The sequence below is a fragment of the Hyla sarda genome, chromosome 8, assembly GCF_029499605.1.
Source record: "Hyla sarda isolate aHylSar1 chromosome 8, aHylSar1.hap1, whole genome shotgun sequence".
NCBI classification, from domain to species: Eukaryota; Metazoa; Chordata; class Amphibia; order Anura; family Hylidae; genus Hyla; species Hyla sarda.
The window spans coordinates 29,469,839-29,490,306 of NC_079196.1; the positions used below are offsets into that span (position 1 = coordinate 29,469,839).

The window sequence follows — 20,468 nt, forward strand, 5'->3', positions numbered from 1 at the left end:
AAAGCATAAAAGTGCATTGACAGTATATTACAGTGCAATAAATAATAGATTTAAACCTGAGTATGGAGGAGAGGCTGAGCATGCACACTGCCAATTAAAGGGGTATTACGGGCAAAAACATCTTATCCCCTATCGAAAGGATAGGGGATAAGATGTCTGATCGCGGGGGGGCCGCCGCTGGGACCCACCACGATCTCCCTGCAGCAGCCTACATTCTATGCATAGCTGCGTCTGAAGTTTCGGAAACCTCCGGGCTTCCGAGACGGGGACGTGACGTCACGCCACGCCCCCTCCATTCATGTCTATGGGAGGGGACGTTGCAGCTGTTAAGCCCCCTCCCATAGAAATGAATGGAGGGGGCGTGGCGTGACGTCACGTCCCCATCTCGGAAGCCCGGAGGTTTCCGAAACTTCAGACGCAGCTACGCATAGAATGCGGGCTGCTGCAGGGAGATCGCGGGGGAGGGGGGGGGGGTCCCCAGCTGCGGGCCCCCCGCGATCAGACATCTTATCCCCTATCCTTTCGATAGGGGATAAGAGGTTTTTGCCCGGAATACCCCTTTAATTCAGACAGAGGACAAGGGGCCTAGGTTCTCATTATCAATTGGCATCCAAGCAGAAAGACTCACACTGATCAGCTGATCATCCCCTATCTTGTGGGTAGAGAATGACTTTTGATTTTAAGATGACCCCTTTATGAGTTCTTCAATGTAAAAATCTCGAAAATCCTTTTCATCTTCTTCCCATATAGACGCTCATAGCCTCCTGCGTTTTGTATTGAAGAGTAGATGACCCTGTGCATTGTGACTAATCGAAATCCAGAGGTAGCAGTAGAGGAGAACTCCTTGAACTCTACTTCCCTGGATTTGGAGGTGCGAGTGATAACTACTAATCCAGGCAAAGCTGAACTTTTAGAATTCTGTTAAGCATAGAACATTTATGGTTTATTACATTTTCTTGGAAAGCCCGGAATATTTGCTACATCACCAGTGATGAATATTTCATTTCTCTTGTCATATCAGTGAAATCGGCCAAATGGCTGCTGAAAATTATTTCGGAAGCCAAAAATCGAGTGAACTCATTCAGAAACTTTAAGGAATTTAGTGAATCCAAGATTCTGTGCAATTTTAAATATTTAAATAGTGATGTTTTCTTAAAATGTTTTTAACTGAGTTTTTATTTTTTTTTACAAATTTCAACTCATAATATGTTTGTCACCTTTTCCTAGTGCCTAAACAGATATTTCACACCCCCTTAGGGGTACTCCGGCGCTAAGACATCTTATCCAACGCAGCACCCCGTTATAATCAGTCCCCGGAGCATGTTCGCGAACATGTTCCGGGGACTGATTATAACGGGGTGCTGCGTACAAGGTCCCCAGCGGCGGGACCCCTGCGATCAGGCATCTTATCCCCTATCCTTTGGATAGGGGATAAGATGTCTTAGCACTGGAGTACCCCTTTAATGCAAATCCCCCACTGCCCCTCCCATAGACTTGCATTGAGGGGGTGTGGTGTGACATCACAAGGGGCATGGCCATGACATCACAACCCCTACAACCCGCACCCAGCTTTCGGAACAAAATGCTCTGAACGCCGGGGCAGTGGAGTACCACTTTAAAGGTAACCAAGCATTATATATCACCATATATTACTCTTGGCAGCACCGCCATGGTGACACCCCCTCGGTGTGATTGACGGCGCGCATCCCGGCTCTGCTCCATCTGCTTAGGAAGCAGAGCTATGAGGCGGGCATTCAATCACACCAAGGGGGTCTCTCTATGGCCAAAGCTGCTAGTGCTGGAGGTTACCTAGATGAATTCATTGGTCTCGTAAATGAGTTGGGATTGGTTCCCATTACATGCCGTTTAAATGTGTATTTTTTTATTTAAGGTGTTTTTATTAGAGAAATATTGCCATGAGGCAAAAAGGATTCCACCTATAATTACTATTGAAGTTTTTTATGAAGATCTGACATCTTTAGATTATAGTCACATGTTGAATTTTTACTCTATTTTTCACACATTTTTACTGCATTTTGCCTATTTTTATTTTGAATCTACAAGTTTTTATTGTGAGTTGCACAATTTGCAGTAAAAATATCGCGATTATAAATCCTGATCTCATAGAGATAGCAGCAGTATACAGATAGAGCTGGGAGGGGAGGTGTAAAACTACTACATATATCCTGATCCCATAGAGATAGCAGCATCAGTATATAGATAGAGCAGGAGGGGAGGTGTATAATTACTATATATCCTGATCTCATAGAGATAGCAGCAGTATACAGATAGAGCTGGGATTGGGAGTTGTATAACCACTATATATCCTCATCCCCAAGACACAGCAGCAGCAGCATACAGTTAGAACTGGAGGAGAGGTGTATAACTACTGTTTATCCTGATACTATAGCGATAGCAACAGCAGTATACAGATAAAGCTAGAAAGGAGATGTATAACTACTATATATCTTAATCCCATATAGACAGCAAGAGCAGTATATAGATAGAGGTACATAACTACTATATATCCTGATCCTGTAGAGATAGCAGCAGTATACAGATATAGCTGGAGGGGAGGTGTATAACTGCTATATATTCTGATCCCACAGAGATAGCAGAAGGAGCTGGTGAGGAGAGATCTAAGAGCTAGTAGGAGGAAATCTGGCAACATAGTAACATAGTTCATAAGGTTTCTACACAGTAAATTTTTTGGTAAAAATGACACCTTATCTTTATTCTGTAGGTCCATATGATTAAAATGATCCCCTACTTATATAGGTTTGATTTTGTCAAACTTCTGGAAAAAATCATAACTACATGCAGGAAAATGTATACGTTTAAGATTGTCATCTTCTGACCCCTATAACTTTTTTATTTTTCCGTGTCTGGGGCGGTATTAGGGCTCATTTTTTGCGCCCTGATCTGAAGTTTTAGCGGTACCATTTTTGTATTGATTGGACTTTTTGATCGCTTTTTATTAATTTTTTCATTATATAAAAAGTGACCAAAAATACGCTATTTTGGACTTTGTAATTTTTTTGCGCGTACGTCATTGACCGTGCAGTTTAATTAAAGATATATTTTTATAATTCAGGCATTTCCACATGCGGCGATACCACATATGTTTATATTTATTTATACCGTTGTTTTTTTTTTTTTATGGGAAAAGGGGGGTGATTCTTACTTTTATTAGGGAAAGGGTTAAATGATCTTTATTAACTTTTTTTCACTTTTATTTTGCAGCTTTTAAATGGGGGCTATAACATTGCACACACTGATCTTTTAGATCTTTTACATTGATCATTGTTATCACACAGGATAACATGGATCTATGATTCTGCCGCTTGATTGCTTATGCCTGGATCTCAGGCTTGGAGCAGTCATTCGGCGATCGGAAGGCAGGTAGGTAGGTGACCCTCCTGTCCTCCAGCTGTTTGGGATACCACGATTTTGCCGTGGCAGTCCTGAACAGCCCACTGAGCTAACCGTCACTGGTCTAAAGGGTTGATCACCACGATCAGTGCCGCGCTCTATTAACCACAGATCCCGACCGTTGCCAGGTGCCGGGCCCGACCCACTATAGAAAGGGAGAGGACTCAGGATGTACCGGTGCGTCCCGGGTCATCAAGGGGTTAACATCTGGCCCGTACGCTCTTTTAAAAAAGTGTAAATCGAAAAGGCGCAAAAAATAGCCTGCAGCGCTGCGCCTAAATAGAGACAAGTCTACACGCAAAAACAGCTCTAAAGACAATGATAAATGCCCCCAATGATCCCTGCGTACAAATCACTTTATTCCGCTGACAGGATGACCTTACATCAGGGAGTGAACTGTATTTTGTGTGTTCAAGGTAAATGACTTCCAGTTTACTGGTTCCAGTCACTATGTAACCGCTCTCTCAACTTTTGGCAATACATCATGATCTTTGGAAATCCAAACGCCCTTGAAACCATTTTCCTTTCGTGACCTTGTACCCAGTCAGATTCTGTAATATATGAATGTCATTCTGGGAGGATTGTTTCTCTCCCATTTCTCAGGCTTCTTTAACATTTCAGGCAAAAAAAAAAAAAAAGTACCGGCTACTTATTATTTTCTTCTGTATAACAGCGAATCGTATTGTCAATGTAAGAGATATTTGAAGATTCGAGGCAAAATCCACACAAAAAAATATCCTGTCTGGTCTAAGTCATACATCCTGAATGATTGTAAGAGGGGTATTCCGGCTTTATACATCTTATCCCCTATCTAAAGGACAGGGGATAAGATGTATGACCGCAGGAGTTCCGCCGCTGGTTCAGCCGCGATCCCGGTTCAGCCCCCGGCATTCTGTGCCGGGCGCTGCCTCCGAGACTGATACATGATGTCACGCCCACTCATGCCGTCACTGTCACGCCCCCTCGTGCCGTCACTGTCACGCCCCTCCAGTCATGTCTATGTGAGGGGGCGTGACGGCCGTCACGCCCCCTCACATAGACATGAATGGAGGGGCATGACATTGACAGCACGAGGGGGCGTGACAGTGACGGTACGAGGGGGCATAGGCGTGACATCATGTCTCGGTCTCAGAGGCAGCGCCTGGCACAGAATGCCGGGGGCTGAACCGAGATCGCGGGGGTCCCAGACCCCTGCGTTCATACATCTTATCCCCTTTCCTTTGGATAGGGGATAAGATGTATAAAGCCGGAATACCCCCTTTAAATGTATAATCTACAATCCATGATGGGACAATGGGATCTAACAGTCAAGACAAGTTTATGGATTTTTAGCCCCGAAAGCCATGTTCACATGTCGTAAATTGTGCGGAATGTCTGCACGGAAAACAAGTGCAGACATTCTGGCTGGCGCTCGGACCGCTTGGAAAAGCGCCGTCTCATAGACACCAGTGCATTTCCGCATGGAATCCGCAGAAAAAATAGCCAAGTCTATTCATTCTGCGGATGCTGGAATCAGAATTTTCACTGCAGAAATATCTGGCGTGGAAATTCTGCTATGTGAACAGTACAGCAGAATCCCATTAAAATCAATGGGACTCTGCTGCAGCGGAATGTCTGTATGGAGTATTCCATGTGGACATTCCGGAAAAATTCTGCCGTATGAACATACCGTTAGGCTAGGTTCACATTCCCGCTGTCTTCTGTCCTGTTCTGGTCCATTTGGCTCTTTTTTTTCTTGCCGAATGGCCCCAAAATGGTTTGGAGCACAAGTGACGCCACCCGGTCTCTAACGGGTTCCAACTGATCCCATTGACTTGAATGGGGTCTGTCAAGGATCCGGTAGTTTATCATAGTTTCGCAGACATTCAGAGTTTTACGAAGGAATTGTCAATCGAACTCCTAATAGCTGTGTCCGACGACAATGTGAACTAGCCTTAGCTTCTGGTATTTTCCAACATTTTCTCAATAGGAAAATGCTTAATACAACGGGGGAAAAAAGGTTTGAACACGTCACTATTTTTCTCGCTAATACAATACAGGAATATGGGTGCACTACTGTGGTAGATGTATACAATGACATTGGCTATCCCTCAACACTGATGTTAAAATTGAGACATTCGCCAGTGTATCCTTATATTAAGGACACACCAGAGCCCGCACACCAACGCCAAGGTTTCTCAAAATGGTGCGGGACCTACGCTAATCCTACCTGTGCTTTATAAGCAAAACAGGGGCCAGTGGGCAATTACAGCAGCATTCGGTCGACTCACAGAGTCCTCCCAGATACCCTCCAGCGTGACTGAGCACACATGCAATGGTTGGAGCGAGGCAAGTTGCAAGCCCTACCTGAGTTGGCTAATATGGGTGCATAGCCTCACAGGTGCTACCTTAATGCTGCCTTGAAGATATTCAAGGCGCATTAATTTTGGAGTTTACACACCTCCAAGTATAACATTTTATTGTGGCACTTGTAGTTCGCTGCAGGCATCCTCCATTGTATGCATTTTTATGCTGGGGATTGCCCCTAGCAACGGACTACAAGGGCAGGATCTGCTCCCCCAGTATAAATGCACAACCGCATTTGGGGTTGAGCACCTCCAGCCATTTGAGACCATATTTTTCTCGCTAAATATATTTCCAAAGGGGCTATTGGCGGGAAATTTTTCACTAGATGTTTGGTAACAGCGCAAATAGTCCATACATAAAAAGAAACCAAAACAAATAAGAAAAAATAATTAAGTGTAACAATTTGAAATGTCACAGAGAAATAGCATTGAACATATGAAGAAAGAGAGCTGCAATAAGGCCTGGAAAGCCAAGACAACAGCTGAAATCTGTCAATAATTAAAAAGCAACCCAGCCTCTTGTCGGTGCAAATTAATATCAGCTGGTTCAGTCCTAACTAATGGCTACAAAAAGGTCTCATTGCCAAGGTGTTACAGAAGACACATCTCATGATGGGTAAAAGCAAAGAGCTGTCTCAAGAATGGCAATAACAACCAAATTGCTGGAAAACATAACAAAAGTGTTGGTTACAGGCACATTTCTAAGCTTCTGAATGTTCCAGTGAGTTCGTACTGCTGAGGACATAATACGGAAGTGGATAGACAATAGTTTCACCATAACTTTACCTCGACCAGGTGTTCCTCACAGGAAGAGGAGTGAGAAGAATCATCAGAAGAGTTGTCCAAGAGCCAAGGACACTTGTGAAGAGCTTCAAAAAGACCTGGAATTAGCAGGTACTGTTGCCTCAAAAAAACAACAAAAAAAACAACAAAAAACAACAGTGACGCATTCAATACTTTTTTCACCCGCTCTAGGTGTGGACCTCCTGTGTTATGAGTTTGGATTAAACTAAGTAGTTTAAAAGCGTTATCCACCATAAGGTGATTTTAGTACGTACCTGGCAGACAGTAATGGACATGCTTAGGAAGGATCTGCGCTTGTCTTGGGGCTAAATGGCTATGTTGTGAGATTACCATAACACTGTGGCTAACTTTTTGTGAACTGGTTTTTCCTGCTTGAGTTTTCTTTTTTGCCTACAAATCCCATAATTCCATTTTCCTCCCTCCCACACATCAGCCACTCCACCCATTGAAACATAAATGAGCTGCTTCCATTCAAAAGACCTGTGGTTTTCAATCAGGGTGCCTACAGCTGTTGCATTACTTGCAGATTGTTCTCTCTCCCACCAAGCGATCCCTCCACCCATTGAAGCAGACAGGCTCCCTGTCATCAGCTGACTAGTGAGTCAGGTCTCGGCCACATTGCAAGCTGGGAAAAATCTGAGACAACAGTCATTTTGTATGCTGATAAAAATAAATATTAGGGTGAAAAATCACATAAGAATTGTGAGAAAACAGTCACACACAGGACACTATATGATGAACTATACTAACTTTACAGCCCCTGTAGCATATGATGAACTACACTAACTTTACAGCCCCTGTAGCATAGCCAAATACAAAAAAATCCTGGAATTCCCCTTTAACTTTGGGCCAAATCTAAGTAACCTCAAGGTCAGTATTTCCCAACCAGGGTGCCTCCAGCTGTTGGAAAAGTACAACTCCCAGCATGCTCGGAAAGCCTTTGGCTGTCCGGGCATGCTGGGAGTTGTACTTTTCCAACAGCTGGAGGCACTCTGGTTGGGGAACACTGCTCAAGGTTTCCACCCTTCATCCCACTCCTGATGTAGAAGCTGGACTATTTTATTTGGTACAGTTTTTTTTACATTATTTTTTTTTTTTTACCAGATTTAAGAGTTATAATACATGTGTGGGATTTATGTTTGAATTTTAGCTTTTTTTAAATCCTTTGTGACTTGCTTTAGTTAGTGTATCCCACTACGTTGCGCCTGTTACTTATTATCTGTCTACTTAGATTTTAGGCAGAGCTGTTGCTCAATATGGAAAATGCAGTATTATGACACTTAAAAAAAAAAAAATTAAGTGTAAATGTACATCTATAGTTAAAGTGACTGTCCAGTCAGGGTCTTAAAAATAGAATGTTAGTCAAGGCGTCATTGCCTTTTTTTTTGTCTTGTCCTTGTTCTTTTGCTTCTTTTTAGCTAATGTCCGTTAGAACAGAGCTCACGATGAGCCTAACAAGAGCTCCTACAGGGTGTGTGAAATAGCCTAGGACACGCCCCCTGCCTGCTCATTGGTTCAGTCAGTTGCTCGCTCCCTCCCCTGCAGAAGCCTATACTAAGCTCACCAATAAGTCAAGGCCTAGAGAGATGAATTTCGGTCCAACATGGGCAGAATGACTTTGAAGTATAGATTTCTAAATCACTAGTAAGAACAGGTAAGTAATAAGTAACTTTTAGGGGGGAATTTATCAACTAAACACACTCAAGGCACCATAGAGGATGAATGGAGCGGTGGCAGTGCAGGCATGGTGTTCATTTTAGGAACAATTATGTCCCCGTTCTCAAGACTGATGGGGGTCCCAGCAGTAGGGCCTCCACAAATCAGCTGATTATCTCCTATCCGTAACAGGCTGTAATGGGAATACACCTTTACGAACGGTGGGTAAAACACTGGCAAATTTGCCCCAATGTCTCAGACAACTCTGCTGTGAAGGGTTGTCCCAATAGGACAACTACTGCCCATATGCTTTACTAGGGCAGGGTCACAGGGTTGACTACTATGGAAGGGATACAACTCAATGAGCCACAGCCCATGCTTACAGACAGTGGCTCCTGCTCTAGGGAAGGTATCAATGCATTATGAATTATGCATTTGTCTGCCAGCAGTATCGTTATCTGGGAAAATAATATAGAAATAAAATATGGTATATTGTTATTCCACAGTCCCGTGTTATGAGATCCCTGCACCCAGCTATCAACATTGTAAGCTGAGCTCAACAGGGGATAAGGTAGACCCCATAATTATTACTTTTTTAGTAGGTTTGCGCTTAAAGGGGTACTCCGGTGGAAAACTTTTTTTTTTAAATGAACTGGTGCCAGAAAGTTAAACAGATTTGTAAATTACTTCTATTAAAAAAATCTTAATCCTTTTGGTACTTTTTAGCAGCTGTATGCTACAGAGGAAATTATTTATTTAATTTCTTTTTTGTGTTGTCCACAGTGCTCTCTGCTGACACCTCTGTCCGTGTCAGGAACTGTCCAGAGCAGCATAAGTTTTCTATGGGGATTTTCTCCTGCTCTGGACAGTACCTGATACGGGCATCAGGTGTCAGCAGAGAGCACTGTGGACAAGACAAAAAAGAAATTCAAAAAGTATAGAATTTTCTCTGTAGCATACAGCTGCTTAAAAGTACTGGAAGGGTAAAGATTTTTTAATAGAAGTCATTTACAAATATGCTTAACTTTCTGGCACCAGTTGATAAAAAAAAAAAAAAAAAAGAACAGTTTTCCACCGGAGTACCCCTTTAACAAAAAATAAATAAAAAAATTAAAAGTTTTCCAGCAGAGTACCCCTTAAATTTTCTTCTCCAATCTTACACGTGTTTCTGAGTAGACCTATAGGGAACGGATGATAAATCAATAAGTATGGGATTTCCTATAGAGCGGTTTCTCAAACTGTGGACCTCCAGATGTTGCAAAACTTCAACTCCCAGCATGCCCGGACAGCCGTTGGCTGTCCGGGCATGCTGGGAGTGGAAGTTTTGCAACATCTGGAGGGCCACAGTTTGAGACCACTAATATAGAGTGTGAAGAATAAAAGCTCAGGGATCGCTGTGATAATTATAGAGAAATTATAATAGTAAAAATAGTGCAGTATAAATTTTATTTTCAGTTCTTTTTTTATTACATTTTTTTATTTTTATTTTTCATATTATGCAACATTATATTTCCCAGCATGATCTGCCCGGACATTACTAATAGAGAGAGAGAGAGAGAGAGAGAGAGAGAGACAGTGTCTATTGAAGTGGAACGCATTAGGATCCCCATTTGTTATTAATAAAGATTACAAGATCATTTGCTTTGTCAGTCTGACATTCTTCCTAACAGTGTCCAACACTTCTCCGTTAAGTGAAACGCGTAGTTCGTTGCGGGGGGAAAAGCTTGAACTGTATTGAAAAATCTGCTTTATCGCAGATCAGGCCTGACCTGATGTAACCTGCACTAATGTAACGCACATGTCTCGTAAAAATCTTCTCTCCAACTCCAAACATGAAAGACGAAACGTACGGAGTCTAGTAATGTTCGAGCTGTGTTTGTTTTCGGTGACAAATTATATATTGTTAAAGCGGTGGATCTCACTGACTGCAAACAGGCGGAACTATGGGAAGAACTTTAGAGCTACTTTAGGGTTTTCTCTCTGGAATTAAAAGATCCTGTCCGTGCACATTATATGATTTATCATGTCTGAATTGGGCCTTTCCCATTTACAGTGTCTGACCTACTTAAAGGGGTTAACCACCAGAAGGTGATTTTAGTACGTACCTGCCAGACAGTAATGGACATGGTTAGGAAGGATCCGTACTTGTCTTGGGGCTGAATGTCTATATTGTGGAGATTACTGAACTGGCTATTTCCTGTTGGAGTTCCTTCCCTCAAACTACAAGTCCCATAGTTCCTTGTTTGTAAGTGTGAGGTCACTTTTCTCCCTCCCACACATCAGCCTTCCCACCCATTGAAAAACACCTGTGATCCCTTCAATGCATTAGACCAGTGTTTCTGGACCAGGGTGCTTCCAGCTGCAGAATGATCTCCCTCCCACCCAGTGGTGCCTCCACCCATTGGAGCAACGACACGCTCCCTCTGATCACCTGACTAGTGATTTTATGTCTCAGGCCGCACTGCAACCTGGGTAAACCTCATTTTGCATGCTGTTAAAAATAAATGTAGGGCAAAAATCACATAAGAATTCCGAGACCACCATGAAACATAGGTACAGACATTTATTTTTAACAGCATGCAAAATGAGTGTCGTCTCAGGTTTACCCAGGTTGCAGTGCGGACCGAGACATAACATCACTAGTGAGGTGATCAGAGGGAGCATGTCTTTGCTTCAATGGGTGGAGCGACCACTGGGTGGGAGGGAGATCATTCTGCAGCTGGAAGCCCCCTGTAGCATAGTCAAATAAATAAGAAATCCCAGAATACCCCTTTGATAAAAGAAATTGTGCATAGAAGTGATCCATATTGAAATGTGGCATTAGGCGTAATTTTGAGAGGAAGCAGGATAAAGTATGTTGCCTTATTCCAATACTGGAATTTTCAGACCATGTGACACCATAGTCAGAATGACTGGCTTCTAGCATGGGCCATGCATGGTGCTGGTGCACCAGAAATCTGCCCACAGGTGCCCATATCCTTTCTGGGCCTTTTGGCCAAAATCAAGTGTACTATCTGTTCTTATCAGTTGTGGCCACTGATAAAGAGGGGATCTACATGGAGGGGGCAGGTATACCAGGGCATTTCGGGGCTAGTCCAAAGTCAACTCAACAGTTACCCTGATTTTTTTTGTTCATTCAATAAACTTCATTTCAGTACTGTCTTTCAGATATCTGATTGCTGATCCAAACACCCAATTATTTATAATGAAAGTCATTGAAATTGTCAGGGGTGCCTGAACTTTTGCATACGACTGTAACCCCTATTTAAAGGATAAGGTATAAGTGTCTGATGTGAAGGGTTCGGCCGCTGGAACCCCACAAAATCTCCTGCACGGGACCCGGCTCATGAAGCGTGTCAACCCCAACACGTATATTTGGAAGATCCAGAAAAACACGAATTAAGGGTTCCCCAAAGTACTATGTATTAACAGGGAGGCCCTGTACAGATATGTACAGTCCATAGGAAAGGAACATGGGGTCAGTGTGAGACCTCCCTCTTTTCATAGGTATTAATGTAGTTGCCATGGCTACATCTATTGGGTTTCCCAAACCGTGTATTACATCTATCACAGGGTTTCCCAACCAGTGTACTTCGTCTATTGCAGGGTTTCCTAAAAACTATACTACATCTATGGCAGGATTTCCCAGACTGGAACCTAATGATAGCCAGGATAACCTAGGGGGTGAGATATTTAGGCAGTTGCTTTAACTATGTCTATGGCAGAGTTTCTCAACCAGTGTACTACATCTATCACAGGGTTTACTAACCAGTGTACTACATCTATCACAGGGTTTACTAACCAGTGTACTACATCTATCACAGGGTTTACTAATCAGTGTACTACATCTATCACAGGGTTTACTAATCAGTGTACTACATCTATCACAGGGTTTACTAACCAGTGTACTACATCTATCACAGGGTTTACTAATCAGTGTACTACATCTATCACAGGGTTTACTAATCAGTGTACTACATCTATCACAGGGTTTACTAACCAGTGTACTACATCTATCACAGGGTTTACTAATCAGTGTACTACATCTATCACAGGGTTTACTAACCAGTGTACTACATCTATCACAGGGTTTACTAACCAGTGTACTACATCTATCACAGGGTTTACTAATCAGTGTACTACATCTATCACAGGGTTTACTAACCAGTGTACTACATCTATCACAGGGTTTACTAATCAGTGTACTACATCTATCACAGGGTTTACTAATCAGTGTACTACATCTATCACAGGGTTTACTAATCAGTGTACTACATCTATCACAGGGTTTACTAACCAGTGTACTACATCTATCACAGGGTTTACTAATCAGTGTACTACATCTATCACAGGGTTTACTAATCAGTGTACTACATCTATCACAGGGTTTACTAATCAGTGTACTACATCTATCACAGGGTTTACTAACCAGTGTACTACGTCTATAGCAGAATTTCCCAGCCTGGAACCTAATTATGGCCCAGAGTGGTGTTTCCCAACCAGGGTGCCTCCAACTGTTGCAAAACTACAACTCTCAGCATGCACGTTATGTCTATGGTATGTACGTCCTTGGCCATGAAGCAACTGCCAGCCAAGAGATGGTAGACATGGTTCGACATGCAGGTGATCAGGTAGATCAGGGATGGTGATTTTTCAACCTTGACTTGGCAAAAGTCAATATGATCTCTTGGGTTAAATGTCATCTAATCCAAGGGTAACATTTGCAAATATTTCTAATGCTTCCTATAAATCCGGTAGGGACAAATGATGTCACTATGACACAGATTAGTTTAGTGATGTCATCAGTCTTCTCTCTATTGTATGCCGGAAACATTTCTTTAATTTCCCAAATCATTACCTCTCGTATAATAAGTACTAACATTTTCATTGACTAAATGCTTGTAGAGTGATCTCACTGGTGACCTGGACAGCGAGGGACACGAAGGCAAGGTAAGCGAGGCTTGCGATGATTTCCAGACGTAAAATTTTAAGCTTCCAGCTCGTTTTGTCACTAAAACACAGTAAATTGCAAACACACATCATTTCAGTTCGGGTCCAGACGTTTTCTAAACATTGGAATTGCTTGAAAGTGAAGCTAATACGACCTTGATTTTCTAATTTACTGTGATGTGTTCAAAGGTAGAATGCAGATGTTTGATTCAGCCATGTCATGAGCTCGTACCATACCCATTTGGGAGATGTTGAATGCATTCAGATGGTCAGACATTATGCCAGAAAAGAGAATATCCGCTATTCAATGTTCCCTGCTCAATGCACCGTACTAAGAGCTAAACCGAAACACTAGGTGGGGGATTTATCATCCCTATGCCTGGCGTAAAAGGAAAAAAGCCGCCATGCTTGCCAAGTGGACAGGAGCATGGTACGGTATTGGCCGTAACGTGAGAGAGGTGTAGTGTCATGGACGTACCAAATTTAAAAATATTTTCACCCGCAGAAATCTGTGTGCTGGTGAGGGATTTATTTAAATGAGGTACTCCACTGGCCAGTATTCGGTACAATTAAATCCGAACGCTGTGTGCGCACTGCGAGGATCGGCTACGCCCCCTGGTGATGTCACGCCATGCCTCTTCAATGCAAGTCTATGGGAGGGGGCGTGCCGCCCCTCCCATAGACTTGCATTGAGGTGGCGTGGTGTGACATCACATGGGGGCGTGACCGACCCCCGCAGCATGCACACAGTTGTAAGCAAATTTGTGTCCGTATTTACAAGGCATCATATGGTACAAATTACGCGTTTCAGTGCTCTGGTCTTCCTCTGATTAGCTGAGAAAGGCTAGGGAGCAGAAACGTGTCCTTTGTACCATATGATGTCGTATGAATAGATACACAAGCTTACATACGCCTTGGTGAGATTTCTTATTTGCTTCTGGATTTTATGCCACCACGTGCACCACCACATCTAGCAGATGTGCTGATACTTAAACTTTACACTACTGTGAAAAAAATAAATAAAAATAATATATATATATATATAAATATATACACATACATATACACACACATACACACACACACACACACACACACACACACACACAGAGTATAAGCAATTTTTAGTTAAAACTGGTTTTCCCTAATGAAAACTAGTTCTTACTGAACACCTTTGTTAAATCTAGAATTTACTGCTGTTCCCTAGTTGAAACCAGTTTTTACCGATATTCATTTAAATGGGTACTTCGTTGTCAGATAAATAAAATAAAAAAATAATGCCAGTCAGTTTTGAAGCCATCAGAAATTCATTTATTTGAGGCTCTTAGTCCTGTACTTCCTGGTTGAGTAGTTGCTCAGTACTACAACTCCCAGAATGCATTACTTTCCCTGAGCTCTTCATCACAGCCTGCCAACCCTGTCTAATCCCCTCTCATAGAAATCCTTCCAGTTACCCTGTCAGAGCTTCTGCAGAACATCTTATTTCACTACTGACAATCGCACAAGGAGGTTTCAGCATCTGCTGTAGTAATTTCCTGTCTGCTCCACTGTGTGGCATTGTTCAGTTTGAATAACCCCAAATCAGTTCAGGAACCTTAAAGGAGTACTCTACTGCCCAGCGTTCAGAATAAATGTTCCGAATGCTGTTTCTGTGCTGTGGAAGTCGGCCACGGCCCTCTTTACATCACAGCCATGCCCCCTCAATGCAAGTCTATGGGAGGGGGCGTCACAGCCGCCACGCCCCCTCCCATAGACTTGCATGGAGGAGGTGTTGCCGTGATGTAGCGAGGGGCGAAGCCAACTCCCACAGCGTGAAAACAGCATCAGGAACATTTATTTTGAATGCTGGCCAGTATAGTATCCCTTTAAAACAGAGTATTTAAAAAATTTCTCCAATTTTCAAGTTGACTGAAGCTGGGAAAAGTACTTAAAAGCCAAATTATGCTTTAAATCAGTAAGTTGTTACAATGTAAAAGGAAATCGTTCATTGGCAAGCTCAGCTCTGCTACATCTACATAACATTGCACAAGCAATGGAGACCAAAATATTAGGTAACAATTCAGCTCTGCTACATCTACATTACATTGCACAAGCAATGGAGACCAAAATATTAGGTAACAATTCAGCTCTGCTACATCTACATAACATTGCACCAGTAATGGAGACCAAAATGTTAGGTAACAATTCAGCTCTGCTACATCTACATTACATTGCACAAGCAATGGAGACCAAAATATTAGGTAACAATTCAGCTCTGCTACATCTACATTAAATTGCACAAGCAATGGAGACCAAAATATTAGGTAACAATTCAGCTCTGCTACATCTACATAACATTGCACCAGCAATGGAGACCAAAATGTTAGGTAACAATTCAGCGCTGCTACATCTACATTACATTGCACAAGCAATGGAGACCAAAATATTAGGAAACAATTCAGCTCTGCTACATCTACATAACATTGCTCAAGCAATGTAGACCAAAATATTAGGTAACAATTCCTCTCTGCTACATCTACATAACATTGCACAAGCAATGGAGCCAGCAAATATTAGGTAACAATTCAGCTCTGCTACATCTATATAACATTGCAAAGGCAATGGAGCCCAAAGTATTATGTGACAATTCAGCTCTGCTACATCTCTAGATATAGATGAGCGGCAATCACCCTGAAATGGACTGCTTTCCATTATGTTGTGTTTACTGAACCTTCTACGTGACTTCACCCAGGTCCTACATAGCTGTATATTTTACATGTCATTAAAACTTTCATCGCTGATTGAAAACGTACTTTTTCCACAGTTACGACACCGCGCTCTGTTCTTAAAAACCACTTACGCCACAGGGATTATTCTTTTTTTTTTTCTCCTCTAAACCTTTTTTTGGAAGCTCAGACATAAAATGCGCTATATATTTTTGCTGTACTCAGAAATAGACACATTTTATGATATTTGATAGAATTTACTGTGACAAGGAGCATAACTTTGAGATCTACAGGAAAACTTAGCCGGAGTCATCATTTAATGTTTTCCGGAAAGTGTCATATTAAAACGACTGACACAATGTGACAGATGAGGGTCATTTTTCTGCTTTCAATAGCGTCTTCGCCATATAAATGTCCTATTTTGGCGCACGAGAGCTGGAGAACAGAGCGCGTATTTATCAGGTGACTGGATTTAAGTTATTACTCCATTTAAACATATTTTCCTCCAGTAAAAACAGATATTAAAAAGAATTGGGTATGCATCAGCTTCTTCTACAACTAGTCATAAAATCTGTGGAGGCCCCGGAGTTGCAGATTTTATGACTTTCTCATCACCCATCACCAGGTTTATGAAAGTGTAGAACATGTGTCAATAATACCAGATTGTTCTCACTTGTCAAAGTTCACCCAGAACGGATTTATTGTAGGAGTCAGGGCTTGCTTCTGTATTGGCTTTGTGAGTTAGTAGCCATAGTAAATGTATGGCAGAGAATCCACAATTCAGGCATGGGATATGAGTAAATCTAAAACACTTAAAGGGGTATTCCAGGAAAAAACTTTTTTTTATATATATCAACTGGCTCCAGAAAGTTAAACAGATTTGTAAATTACTTCTATTAAAAATCTTAATCCTTCCAACAATTATCAGCTGCTGAAGTTGAGTTGTTCTTTTCTGTCTGGCAACAGTGCTCTCTGCTGACATCTCTACTTGTCTCGGGAACTGCTATGGGGATTTGCTTCTACTCTAGACAGTTCCTGAGACACGTGTCATCAGAGAGCACTTAGACAGAAAAGAACAACTTAACTTCAGCAGCTCATAAGTACTGAAAGGATTACGATTTTTTAAATAGAAGTAATTTACAAATCTGTTTAACTTTCTGGAGCCAGTTGGTATATAAAAAAAAGTTTTTTCCTAGATAACCCCTTTAAAGGGGTTATCCACCATAAGGGGATTTTAGTACTTACTTGTCAGACAGTAATGGACATGCTCATGAAGGATCAGTGCTTGTCTTGGAGCTAAATTGCTGTGTTGTGAGTCCATCATAACATTGCTGCTTTCTTTTTGTGAAATGGATATTTCCTGTTGGAGCCCCCCCCCTCCCCCTCCAACTACAAGCCCAAGAATCCCTTGTTTGTAAGTGTGAGGTCACTTTTCTTCCTCCCACACATCAGCCAACCCACCCATTGAAGCACACTTGAGCTCTCTTCCATGCTTTGCTGTGGAAAATTATCTCCTCCCACCCAGCTGTTGCTTCATCTATTGAAGCAAAGAAAGGCTCTTTTGAACACCTGACTGGTGATGTAATGTCTTGGGCCGCATTGCAACTTGGGAAAACCTGAGACAACACTCGTTTTGTATGCTGTTAAAAATAAACATCAAAGATAAGAATTGCGAGACCATACTTCAAACACAGGTACAGACACTAGTCAGGGCGATAACAGGTTAAAACAGCTATTAGAAAAATCCCATAGTCTGTAATGGGATTTTTCTAATAGCAATTTTAACCCGTTATCGCCCGTTATTAATAACAGCCGTTATTTTGTGACGGGCAAATGAACGGTAGAAATAGTGCATGCACTAATTTTCCCGTTACTATCGCCCATCAAAAAATAATGGCTGTTATTAATAACGGGAGATAACAGGTTAAAACGGCTATTAGAAAAATCCCATAGACTATAATGGGATTTTCTAACTGCAGTTAGTGATTTTGTACTGGCCGTATAACTGCCAATTTCCAGGCTTTTTATAACGGGCGTTCAGAACGGAAGTATTTTTATAGTGTGAAAGGGGCCTTAGTCTGTCTTCACTCTGTCTGAGTCTAGTCTAGTTTTACCTGTGCTCTGTATGTAATAATTCCTGTTTGGTATCCTGGAGTCTATTAAGACTCATCTGGTTCTGGTTCTTTTTCCTACTGGGTCAGCATCCTGATCCCACGGTGGAGTGTGCCCGCTGGCCAGTAGTCTATTTGGCTTTACTATATTGGCTACTGTTTTTGTGGATTGGGGTATCCAGTTTGTTTGTTCTGTGTCCCATAGTGAACAGTGTCCTATGTTCCTGGACTATGTATATTATTTGTTTTTACGCCACTGCACTTTAGCGCAGGCAGGGTCCAGCTCCAAGTTGTCGATTCACTTCTTAGGGTGTATGGGCAAGTAGGCAGGGAGAGTGTCACTAGGGACAGCTTAGGGCTCACTCTCCCTGTCCACCCAGTGAGTCATGACAATATTATGAACGAAATGGAAGCTGCCATGCCCCCTCCATATGACTCTGTGGGAGAGCTGTTCGGCAATCTTTGGCTCTCCCATAGAACTATATAGAGGGGTCATGATGCGCTGCTGTTTAGGAGAGCCGGGGCTCTCAACAAGAGATCACGGGGGGCCCCAGCGCTCTGACCCTCACCCCCGCAATCTAAAACTTATCCCCTATCTTTCAGATAGGGGATACGTTTTTACATGATACTTGTCCTTTAAGTCCGAATATAACTAACAATCATGAAATACCTTGTAGAATGGCATTAGTGGAATGTCCCCTACATATACGCTGCCTCTATCCCTGACAAGCCACATACAATAGCCTTTATTTCTCGTCATCTGAGCATGCCAGTGACTGTTCCCAGTTCATTCTGTAAAGATTCTATTCCGGGGAGTATTCTGGTGACAGAATCTATAAAGGTAATTATATTTGGCCTGTTATGAAGGAATGTCTGATTATACAATTTCAATTTAATTTCATGTTTTCAGTGTCATATATCATAACCACGAATGCAAATGAAAGTGAGTGAGATGACATCAATTAATGCGTCCGCCGCTCAGCGCCGAAGTAAAACACCTTTCAAAGCTTTGAACGCCGACCAGCTTGTGCTATTTTCTAAATAAGCGTCAGTTGTTTGTTGTCGAGGTTTCTTTAGTTGACTGCCAAATTGATTTATCCTTGGCTGCTATAAAAACCCATGTGGTGGTCGCGGTCAAGTCAGGGAGGAAAAAAAAATTAAACCAGAAAGTCTTTGTAGACGCATTGATCCTCCCCTGTTCTCAGATATAATACAATTTGTGGGTGGAAAAAGAATTTAAAGGGACATAGGATTAAAAATAATAAAAATATACTAACAATACTGTAATATTCCTACTTCCTTTGATCATATTCTGTTCCAGTTGGCTACTAAAAGGATAATATAAATAGATATTTTTTTTTATATTTTCCTAGAGGCAATCAGTTTGTCTCCATTGCCTTTCCTCTTCTCTAGTGCACGTAAACTTATACATTTGGGAAAGTGTAGAAGCTTTTACCCCCCTGTGCAATAAGGACAGTGGCCAGACGCTTGTTCATTGGCTGAACAGATCATTTTTAACCTACTAAAAAAATGATCTGCGTGTGGCCTGACATCTCTCTATGTAATAGGGCATGTTTGGCCAATGGCTGATTGCCACAATGAGCCACATGACGCTCTATCCATGTAATATGTTAAGTAGGAGATGTCCCTTTTAATTCAGTGCTTTGGGATCCTTTTAGAGACTAGTGCCCAATTTGAGTGCCGATCCAGTAGATTATCACCGTCAAGTTTTTAGTTTCAATAATGGAATACATAGCCAGGAACAGATTGTGAATGGAGGAAAATGTAGTAGTTCTAGTCTTTTCTTTATAGGTGTCCTCCTTTTATGATCCATTTCAGGACAGGGGAACAAGCCTAAGTTCACACCACCATTTAGCTCTATTCAGGGGAGCACCTTTCGCTCAGTATGTTAAAAGTATGGGACTTAAGCAGAGATAAAAATACTGCAGGTCTGTTTTTCTTTTCCACTCAACTTCTCAAAAACAATAGACATCAGATAGAAAACCAGATGGACCCCATTCAAGTCAATGGAACCCATTGGAGTCCATTGTGCAAAAGATCCATTTGGATCCATCGTTATGTGGCACCAAATAAATCTTGTGATGGAGCTGAACGATAGTGTGAACTTAGCCTAAACTACTACCATACACCCCTAATGGTGCCATGTGTCCCTTGAGAACAAAAGGAAATCTGACTATCTGGCCCATTTTTCTTCATAAATCTGCTGATGGAGAAAAATTGGGACAGAGCTACTCCTTCCAACACCCATACACGTCCACTCGGTTTGGCTGGGCGTCCATGTGTTTTCAAAAAGAATAGGGCAAAATCCACTGTTAGACATCTCTGGTGGTGTCTTATCTTGAGAACAAAAGAACAAGACAAGTCGAAATCCAATTACTGAATCCTTTTCCGCAACAGAGAAAAATTTGGACATCCCCATTAGATGATCAGCCGTTTTTATTTTT

General features: G+C 41.9%; 1 pseudogene; it reads left to right on the plus strand.

Moving 5' to 3' along the window:
- Window positions 1-11,212: 11,212 nt before the first annotated feature.
- LOC130290080 (U2 spliceosomal RNA) lies at window positions 11,213-11,387 on the plus strand (annotated as a pseudogene).
- Window positions 11,388-20,468: the final 9,081 nt, after the last annotated feature.